This window comes from Tupaia chinensis, unplaced genomic scaffold (genome assembly GCF_000334495.1).
Source record: "Tupaia chinensis unplaced genomic scaffold, TupChi_1.0 Scaffold000248_1, whole genome shotgun sequence".
Classification (NCBI taxonomy): domain Eukaryota; kingdom Metazoa; phylum Chordata; class Mammalia; order Scandentia; family Tupaiidae; genus Tupaia; species Tupaia belangeri.
This window is the reverse complement of record NW_006159726.1, coordinates 1,499,007-1,510,776: the sequence shown is the minus strand read 5'-3', so window position 1 is coordinate 1,510,776 and position 11,770 is coordinate 1,499,007.

Genomic DNA, 11,770 nt, shown 5'->3' with positions numbered 1-11,770 from the left:
AGAATGTCAAATGGAAAAGTGCCATTGCAGTCATATATCAATCAGGCGTGCGGCCGCAGCAACACACTAGCAAATGGGAATGCCACGGAAATGTGAGGCGCTCGTTATCGGGGACTCACAGCCGCTGCCCACCACTCGGCTCCCTTCCACGGAGCATCTTACGATGGGAACAGCGTAGGAGAACAAGGACAAGGAAGTTCTCCCCACCTCCCTCTTTTTTTTGGTGCCACGGAAATATTAAAGGGCTGAATGAATATATGATTCTTTTGCAAGCATGTGGCTGACATAAGGATGCTCATTCAGCAATAGACACCTAGTTTAGGAAATACAAAGACAGTAGCATTCTGTTTTAATGATTCTGCTGCTGACTGGGACGAAGTTTGAAATTCTAAGAGAGGGAAATGATAGGACTCAGAAATCTGTCTCGGGCAATTCTTACTGAAGCAAGTGCAAAACGCTGCCCTATTTTACCACGATGTGCGTGGGTGGTGAAGAGTTCCTTTTCTTTCTGAGTTGTTCATCCATTAAATGATTATGAACAACATATACAGGATTCAATTCACAATGGCGCTTTAATAAGCGCTTTCATCTGCAGCATTTACAATAAAACCTCAGATGTGATTTAGAAACAATGAGAATGTTTAGCCCATGATTCCTGGAGATACATGAGGGTCAGACTAACAGGTAAGGCCAACCCACCACATCACAACTCATAGGAAAGTGACAAAGGTAACTCTGTGCGTGGGTTAAGTACCTGCAGCTCAGTAATGCTGTTAGGAGTTGTAAGACTACAAAGAGAAAGATTTCATCATCCTTGCCCTTAAAAAAGCTTAAAATTAAGACAGAAAACCATCAGCAACTTTTATGGGAGATACAAAGAGCCATTTTAAAATTTTTTTCTGTCAAATAGATTCAGCCCCAGAATAATTTGTTGTATCAGTTACTAAGAATTAAACTGAAAGTAGGTTTTTTACAAAACAATATTTCACAGTGATCAAATATATCATAAACTTAAGAAGAAATTTCTCTTAGAAACTCCGTATAATTGTTGATGCTAAAACTGTTGTGTTGTACTGTAACAAGTCACTTATTATGAATTACTACATTGATAATCGCGTGACTACTTTTCTGCAAAATCTATACTACAGTTACTGATGTTCACAAGTGGTGGCTTAAAATGTTCAGTTTTACCTCTACCCTTTCATAAGAAGCACTGTTTTTTTTTCCCTCTACTTGGCAAACCCTGTCCACCTTGGACCAGCAGGTCATGAACAGAATCCACCTTCGAGGATAAAGGATAAAGGGCAAGTTCAAAGTCTTGAAAGAAAACCTGGCACTTGGCCGATGATGATAGTGGCTAAATGTCTTAAAAGCAGAAGATCAAAAAGCAAATGGAAATTGGACCTTAAAAATGGAAATAATCTGAAAGGGGAAATGACTTGTAGCTGAGTAAGAGCCATGGAAACAGTCATGAATATGTTTTCTGGCTCAATTTTGTGGGTCAGATTGGGAGGGAGGATAAACTCTTTGGCCACCAACATGTTCAAATAGAGCTTGAGGCTCATCCACCTTTTTTATTTCTCCTAAGAAATAACTTGCGGCTTTTTCAACACGTGTTCATCCCACTCCACCCTGTCACATTTTGCCTTTGGGTTCTCAGGGTCGCCCTATCTGCTCTGAAGCAACATGAAAAGGTACAGCTCTTCCTGGGCGGAATTTTCCAGCCTTCTACAATCTGCCCTTGTGAAAGCACACCACAGAAAGTGTAAAGATTGCAAATACACTGACTGCTTGGCCACAGAAGACAGGCTCTCTCCCAGATGGAGCCCCAACCGTTTCCTCCAGCCGTTATTCTGTCAGGGGTGGCGAAGAATACCATCTGCTGCCCCTTTCAAGAGGGAGGTTTTGCCTCCGCCCTTTGGGCTCTAGAGGACCCATTTCTAAGCCTGTCAATAGGTATCTGGCAAGCGCAACTCTTTTCATCACATTGCCATGATTTTTAGAAAGGTCACTGTGGCACCTGTGGTGATTTTACCGGCTATCATTGATGTTGCTGAAAAAGAAGAGCTCTCTGTAAATTTCCATTTATGCAAAAAAAGGGATGAAAATACCCCTGCTGTTATTTCATATGCATTCAGGGTAGGGAGGTTTGCAGAAAATGTCTGTCAGCTGGGTGGGAAAGCCTGCAAGGGACCACTTCTGAGCCTTTTATTTGTATTGCCAGTTATGTTTTCAGGTCGCACCTCTCTTTCTTGATGGTCCTAAAGAACATTTGCAGGAGTTGACCAACTTCCAAACACCTTTAGGAAGATGGGTAATCCTAAGGGAGGTGGGAGGCAGAACCTGAAGGAGCAGGTGTTTCTTCTCTCCTCCTCAGGGTAACTGGAGGAGCCAGGTGTGACCAAGCCTGTTCCACCTGATGAGCCATCAGGAGGAGTGACCATGATGTGCAGATCTTAGGAGGTTATTCCCTGTGGTCAACACGGTCATTGAGAGCTAAGAGGCTACAGAAGCCAGTGTCAGGGAAACAGCGTCTAGCAAAGTGACGGTGGATATCTGGGAAACACAGGGCCCATGACAGCATCCTCAACAGTCTTTTTTTTTTTTTTTTTTTTTTATATCTGTGTTTGCCACCATTTTATGAGCCTGGATCTCCAGCTTTTCTGGTGATTTTATGAGCCTAAATCTCTAGCTTTTCTGGTAATTCTACAAATTGAACCCCATTCCTGCCCTGCCAAGATCCTGCCAATAAATGTCTTGCAGCTCTAATTAGCTAGAAATAGTTTTTGAGATTGGCGACCAGGCCAGACCTGAACTCTACATTTTCCAAATTTAGGCAAACTAACACCAACGTATAAATGGAAGTGCAGCCCCTAATTCCTCCTGGTTACTTTCCCAAACAAATTCTACAAATTGAACCCCATTCCTGCCCTGCCAAGATCCTGCCAATAAATGTCTTGCAGCTCTAATTAGCTAGAAATAGTTTTTGAGATTGGCGACCAGGCCAGACCTGAACTCTACATTTTCCAAATTTAGGCAAACTAACACCAACGTATAAATGGAAGTGCAGCCCCTAATTCCTCCTGGTTACTTTCCCAAACAAATGGTTTCAGGTCACTATCAATCTGCTATAGTCTCTGCTATATTATTTGGAAAGTAGAAAATTCTTACATAGCTATATAACAACATCCAAGGTGTGTGTGTGTATGTGTGTGTGTGCATGTGTGTCTGTATGTAATCCCAACATACAAACGTAGTCCATTAGACATAGTTTATAATTATCCATGAAAATACTAATCATTTTATTGTCCTCAGGTATATGATTGTGTTTATTCATTCATCGATTGATTCAAAAATACCTGTTAATAATAACTACTTAATGAGTATTTTCTCTTTTCTGGATTCTGTGCCAAATATTGTATATATGTTATTTCTTTCAGAGAGGTATACGACAAACTTATAAGATAGATACTATTATTATCTCTATTTTATAAATGCAGAAATTGACGTTCTGAAAGGTTATGTGATTTTGCTTGTGGTTGACATAGCAATCAAATGGTAGATATGAATTATGGCTTTCCTGTCTCCAAAGGCAATGGCTTAACTACTGTGCCGTGCTGCCCCCACTCAACAGAAATTCCCTGAACAGTGCCTTTATAGTGAGACTCTGCTATTTGTGGTGGAGACAAGTAAAGCAAGGTCACAAGTAAATCCAGTTAAGGTGTTTATGATACTATAGGGAAGAGATAAATATTGGCTTATGAAGATGCTGCAAGGTAGAATGTGATCAGAGCCAGAAGAAAAGCAAAAGGTACAATAAGAGGTAGTGATATATCCAGGAGAACTCAATTGAATCTGAGTTTCAAAGATACAGAGTAGGAGCCAGAGGATGAAGGTGTGTTCATGGAGCAACACATAATTAGGCATTTTGGCTGAACCTAAGCTTATGTCACAGTGAGTCAAGAGAACGTGGTAGGCAGAGTGGAGTGAAGCTAGAGAGCAGGGGTCAGAGGGAGTTAAAAAGGAGAGATTAGTCTAGGCACGGTGGCATAGTGGTAATGCAATTCTGTGCTATGCTCAGGTTACATGGGAAGGTCCCAGGTTCATGTCCTGAGGTCTCTACACATGCTAGGTATACACATACATGCACATGAGCCTGGCTGGCTGAAGCTGGAGGTAAATGGCAGCCTGAGGACCCTTTTGAGGGTGTCACCTCTCTCTCTCTCTCTCTGAAGAAACAAATAAATAGACTTTAAAAAGTAGAATGGGAAGCCACTTTATGACAAAGAGGTTATGTAAGTAGAAGAAGACAACTGAATCAGAGGAGCAAAAATAAGTAACATGGCAGCAGTACAAATGGGTAATTTAATTCAACCACACATGCATTCAACAAATTTTCTTTTATAAAAATAGCTAATTTTTGGTTCAACTGTGGTGGTGCATGTTGCTAAAATGCTGTGATCCACAGTCAAAGACCACATAGAGACAGAAAAAGGGAGGAGAAGAAAGTATCCCCTTAATGGGGTGTGATCGTACTACAATATCTTCTCTTTCATTTCTCCATCCTATCAGGATTTGGTGCATTCATGCATATGCACCTGGTATATTTTTTAAACTGAAGGAGCTGGAATTTAAACCACAGTTGGTCATGTGGGATCCTGCTCCCTTAGCCACACAGCTATAAAGTTGGCCAATGACTTACATTTTTAGAAGCTCATTCTGTCTCATATGTAGAGATGAGTCAGGGGCAGATAAGGAGCTGGAAAAGGGTAAAGAGTAGCAGGAGAAGATGTCATTTAAGAGTCCTAGGTGGAAGGAGGTAGCTCACATTAACACTGAAGTACTGGAAATGGAGTGCACTGAATAGATTTGTTTTGGGGGTAGAATATACAGAACTTGTTTTGGATTAGGTGTGGAGGTGAAAAAAATAAAAATCATGATGCAGTGAGGGAAGTACAGGTTTGGTGAAGGGTGGAGCTGGAGTGATTAATTCAGTTTGGAACACATTAAGTTTGATGTTCCTATAAGATATCGAAGTTGAACTGTAGAGAAGATGATTTGATATATAGGTCTACATTTCAGGGGCAATTTCAGAACTGGAGCCTACACATTCTGATGTTGCCAACATATGAAAAGTATTTAAAGCTATGTGGCTGATTGAGATCACCAAGGAAAGAAAATCTAGCTAAAGATGGGCAACTAGGATGAACCCCTGGAGTTCATCTACATTGAGTGAGATTGAAGAGATCAAAGAAGTAGGAGGAAAACCTGAAGAGGGGGCTTTTACCAGAAACACAAATAATAGCTTTGCTTTTACTTTTTAATCATAGAAAGCTATTGCCTGAAATGAGAGAAAGGGTGTTTCAGCTTTAGACCTGTGCTTTTCAATGTTGGAATTCAATGGAGAGCTCTGAAAAATGGTGATGCCTGGGCCACACCCAGCCTAATTAACACAAAATTTTTAGGATTTGAGACTGGTCATAATGAATAAGCAGGATCTCATTAAAATTAAAAACATCTGCTTCAAGAAAGACAAAGACAAAAGAAACAGAAAAAAAGTCATAGACTAGGAAAAATATTTGTAAAAATGTATCTGATAAAGAACTGATGGGACCAGCAGTTAGCATAATGGCTATGTCGCTGAACTCCCACGTAGTTGACCACAATTCTAGTCCCAGACCTGGTGGCTTAAACTAACGCCGGGCGCATGAGTGTGCATGCCCAAGATCCCGAGAGGAGAATGGGGGAGAAGGGATTGTGGTGTGGCAACCCCCCGGAGGGTGATTTCTCTCTTTCTATCTCTCTGTCTCTGTCTTTCTGGCGAGCACATGCTCCCTATAGCAAAAAACTTCTCCAAAGGGAAAAAAAAAAAAAGAACTGATGTACAAAATAAACAAAGAACTGTGAAATCCAGCAGTAAGAAAATGAACAACCTGACTCAAGAATGAGCAAATATCTCAATAGACACCTCACCAAAGGAGATATACAAATGGCACATAAGTATCTGAAAAGATGTTCCACATTATATGTCATTAGGGAATTAAGCATTAAAACAGCAATGAGATACCAGTACACACCTATCATAATGAATAAAATCTTAAAACACAAACAATATCACAACATCAAATACTAGTGAATATATGAAACAAAGGGAACACTCATTCATTGCTGGTAGGAATATAAAATGGTACAGCCACTTTGAAGATAGTCTGACAGTTTCTTATAAAATTAGACAGACTTTTACCATATAAGCTAGTGGTCATACTCTTTGGTATTTATCCAAATCAGTTTAAAAATTATACACACACACACACACACACACACATGTCTGCACATGCATGTTTATAGCAGCTTTATTCATAATGGCCAAAACTTGGAATCAACCAAGATGTTTGTCAGTGAGTAAATGAATAGATGGTGCTATACCCAGATGATAGAATATTATTCAGTGCAAAAAATAAGTGAATAAGCAAGCCATGAAAAGACAGAAAAACCTTAAATGCATATTACTAATTGAAATAAGCCAATATGACAAGGATACATACTGTTTTCAACTATATGACTTTCTGGAAAAGGCAAAACAGTAAAAATAGTGGTTGCCAGAGGTTAGGTTTGAAGGAGGTATGAATAGGTGGACCACAAGGGATTATTAAATCAGCGAAACTACTCTGTATGATACTATAGTGGTGGATACGTATCACTATACATTTGTCAAAACCTGTAGAATGTAAATACCAAGAGTGAACCCTAATGTGAACTATGTATGGACTCTGTGTGATACTGACATGTCAATGCAGGTTCATCAATTGTATGAAATGTAATACTGTGAGGTGTTGAATGTTCATAGTAGAGGAGACAGAGGGTATATGGGACCTTCTTTTACTTTCCAGTCAATGTTGCTATAAACTTAAAACTACCCTGAAAAATAAAATCTATTCTTTCAAAACATGTAAATCATGACATGCTCTCTCCCCAAGGTAGACTGATTTAAAAAAAAAAAAAGAAAAAAAGAAAAGTCCTCCTCAGGTGATTCTAAGGAGCAGTCTTTGGCTATTATAAATGTACACAGTCAATCAATTCAATAAACAATTCCATAGTGCAAATTCAAGCTAATGAACCACTGGATATGCACTAATTTTAATGAATAATCTCTTTTGGCATCTTATCTACCATTTTATGAGCTTCTTCAAAGCATTGAGAGGACATATTTTCTTACAACATACTGCACATTTCATCAAAGGCATAAATAAGAAAAAAGACTCTGCTCTAAATTTAAGCACCTTTTGAACTTTGTAAAAATCACTTTAAGAGCAACATTGTTAATGCAATAAAAATATTAAGATTTTTATCTGGCCTTTTTCTTTTTAAATAAATCCTGCCTGTGAAATACTCCATAAAGATAATGAAAAATTATTTTATATGGAAAATTAAGAATGCAAGGATTCAAGGTGGTCCAAAGAACATAGGAGAAAAAAGGACTTTAAGGAGGAATCGATTCTTCTAACAAAGTGAGTCATTCTTCATTATGGTTCTAAAATTAGCCCTGTATTATTTAGGTAAGAAATGGGTTTTTTAAAATCATCACTCTGCCAAACCCTTGGTGGTGGGAGGGAGTGGGAGGGAAGGCAGACTATGCTAGAGATAAGGACCCCAATGATCATTTTACTTTAAAGGTTTTATCCCTCAGAGGACTCCTTCACAGAATCTCACACAAATGCACAACTCTTCCTTAAAATTCTTTTCTTCTCTTAGCCTTCATTACGCTATAAGATCTATTCCTGCCTTGGCATTCCTTTCCTTCAAGGCCTCAATTATCTTCTCCACTAACACCCACCTGAGTGATTTATCTAGTTTGTGATTCGAATGCTAGCTCAATGTCAATTTCTGTCAGCCTACTTCCTAAACTCCAAACTAAGAATTTTCACTTGCTCCCAAGAAATGGCCATTGAAATATTCTACTGGTAGGCTGGCCCCATCACCTAATGGTTAAGAAAACCTCATCCCACATGACTGACTGCAGTTCAAATCCCATCCCTAGGTGTATGTGTCCTGAGAGGATGGAGAAATAGAGGAGAAAGGATTGTGACATGGCCATGACCCCTTGGAGGATGTTTTCTCCCTCTGCATCTCTGTTACAGGTTCACATGCCTTCTGGCAAGTAAAAAAATAAAAATTAAAAATATTAAAAATTAAATATTTTAAATTAATTTTTTTTTAAAATTTTCACTGGAATCATTCACTGGGATAGCAAGTCAAACTCATTATCTTCTCCTCTAATATTCCATGTTTTGTATTTTTAACTCAGTTGCATCACAGTTGTGCTAGCCTGGAAACTCCTATTTAAGTCTACACACTGGGAAAGGTTGTTAACTTCTTACAACCTCAGTTACTTCATCTGTTTTATGGGCACAGAAAATTGACTTAAGAGGCTTGGTGTGAAGGTTATGTGAGACGCTGGACAACCACTTCTTTAGATTTAGAACATTATTGCTGTGTGTTGTTATTAGACAAAGCCTTGCTGAGAACACCTAAGGAAGTGGCGAACTCAGTCTTGGCTATAAACAAACCCCAAGGTCTTTGACTACCATATTACGATGTCTATAAAACTGCTGGCAAGCTAGGAAGTAATAACTTGCTCCATAGAATGAGACAGAATTGCTTCAGTCATATGTGAACTTCAATTTCTTATGTTCTTGCTATAAAATAATAGACTCCACTGTCAAATCTTATTTTCTCAAGATATTAAATTTCACTATATTAAGAAATATTCACTTCCATTAGTATAAAATGTGACATTTATTTAGAAATATATTTTCAATTAACTTTGCATGTCTTAGGATCACTACTTTCACTAGTAGTTCAAGAAATCCATGTAAGATCAGTTTTCATCTCACTTAAGGTCACTCTCACATAGAAAGAATGATTGTTAGAGTTAGTACTGACAGCTAATAACTAATGTATACTTTTGAAACAATGAATAGTCATTGACAGGATGTTCAGAGAAAGATTATATTTATCTTTCCTCAGCAGAAAAAGAGATACCATTCATTATATTTGATACTTCATTAATTTTACTAAAATAATTTTTAACACATTGAAAAGGTTACCCCAATTCATGATTTTTTAAATTAAAAATTAATATTTTTTCAAGTTTATTAATTTATTTCTTACATGAAAGAGAAAAGATTGAGAAACAGAGAGACAGAAGAAAGCAGAGAAAGACAGAGCCAGGCACCCCAACAGGGTTCTCATGCCATGATGTATCCCTAGTCTTATCCAGTCCTGATCATAGGCAAGTGTGTGTCCAGTATGCTGAGGGAGGTCCTGAGATGCAAACCCATGACCTTTCCAATGTGGGTTCAGTTGTGGCACCTCTGTAATACCACCTAGCTCATAAAACAAAACAAACCTACAAAAAACAGGGTTAGTGGTATTCCAAATTGTTCTATACAATGAATAAAGGCAGCTTCATTTTATCCATTCATTTATTCAGTCAGTATTTACTAAGTACCTATTAAGTGCAGAAAATCCTGTCTTTCCTTACCAAGTTGATAAATAATTATATCTTCAGAAAGTTTCTGATTTACTCAGATATCTGAGAAACAATTTTCCAATCTTTTTATAGTCCCTTCACTCATTCATTCAAGAGATCACTTTTGTTCAGTGTCAAGCCCAATTTGAGGCCTTAAGGATAGAGCAGCAAGAAGCACGACAGACAAAGTACCAGCTCTCTTAAAGATGACATCCTGATAAGGAGAGAAAACAAGCCCATAAACAGTCCATTGCTGCTGAGAACTAGTAAATTCAGGGAATAAGAGAAATAAAGATTTTCTACTGATAATTCAGCTTCCAGCCCCCAGTCTCAAGTGGTAGGGTGTCCCTCTATCTTTCTCTCTGTCTCTGTCTGCCTCTTTCTGTCATATCATTTTTTTGTAATGTTTCCTTTAAAATTGTTTTTAAGGTAAAGTGTTCTCTTGGCTCTCAGATAGATCCTCCTTTATCTTGCTAATAATTCTCTTTCTCCCTCCCCTCCAGGAGAGGCAAGACCAGACCTTCAGAAGAAGACTCTTCCATTGCTGCTGAGAAACAGTAAATTTGGTTTTTATTTTTTGCTTTTTTTAAAAAAAATACTTTTTTTGTTTTCTTTTTCTCTCTTATTTTTCTTTTTCTCTCTCTTTCTTTGTTTTTATTTTTTCACTCTCTTTTTTTTTGGAGAGGTTTTTGCTATAGGGCACATGTGCTTGCCAGAAAGACAAAGAGAGACAGAGAAAAAGGGAGAAATCCCCCCCCCAAGGATGGATGGCCATGCTGCAATCCTTTCTCCCCCATTCTCTTCTCAGGATCTTGGGCACATAATGCACCTGGTGTGAGTTTAAGTTACCGGTTCCAGGACTTGAATAGTGGTCAACTACATGGGAGTCCAGCGACATAACCATTATGCTAACTGCTGGTCCTCTCTCTTTTTTCTTATTCTTTTTCTTTTAACTCATCACTTTGCTGCTCAATCTCCATTCACTGAGTTCTAGATGGATCTAAGGAAATCATAGCCAAATACCCAAATACTATTAGCATCAACATATTCCTCTATACCCACTGAATCTGCTGCAAGAAGGGATAAAAACTGAACAGCAAAGAGATTGCGGATAACTTCCCTCTGCATGCCCCTGAATGCTCAGATTGAACTTCTAGAAATTAGGAAGAAGCATATAACCCATCATATGGCTAGAAATCACCCAAAGGCACAAAAAATATGAGAAACCAAGATAATATCTCCCACCAAGACAAAAGAATAACTCTTCGTCCACAGTTCAATGGAAATGTCTGATAAAGAATTTAGAATACTCATAGTGACAAAGTTAGCAGAGAAGATGCAAGAGAAGAGAGACAATGAACTCCAGAAGAGGAAGGAGAATAGAACCGAGGAGTTCCAGGAGGTGAGGAAATTTTTGCATGATATGAAAAAGGAAATACACATCATAAAAAAGAATCAAACAGAACTGTTAGAGATGAAGACTGTAATACAGGAAATCAAAACCTCCCTTGAAAGTATTAAAAGCAGACTAGATCATAGAAGATTGAATCTCAGATGTAGAAAACAGAATCGCTGGCTAAAAAATCCACCATAAAGACTGAGAAAATAGTCCAAAAAAATGAGAATAATATATGAGAAATACTACATATCATCAAACATCCAAACATCTGGATAATTGGTATCCCAGAAGGTGAAGAGACTAATAAGGACATTGATAATCTAATCCATGAAATCCTGCAAGGAAACTTTTCAAACCTAGAAAGGCATTCAAAGATCCAGACCCAAGAAATACAAAGGCATTCAAAGATCCAGACCCCAAATAGAATCAACCAAGAAGATCTTCTCCAAGATACATTATAGCCAGATTGACCACAGTCACAGACAAAGACAAGGTACTCACACTAGCAAGAGAGAAATGACAAGTTACCTACAAAGGATATCCCATCAGGCTAACAGCAGCCCTCTCATCTTCATCGGAAACAATGCAAGGTAGGAAAAAATGGGAAAATATATTAAAAGAGTTGAGTGGGAACCAGCAGTTAGCATAATGGCTATGTCGCTGGACTCCCAAGTAGTCGACCGCGGTTCGCGTCCCGGACGTGGTGGCTTAAAATTCACACCAGGCACGTGTGCTTGAGTGCCCAAGATCCTGAGAGGAGAATGGAGGAGAAGGGATTGCGGCGTGACCATCCCCCCTGGGGGGGTGATTTCTCACTTTCTGTCTCTCTGTCTCTCTCT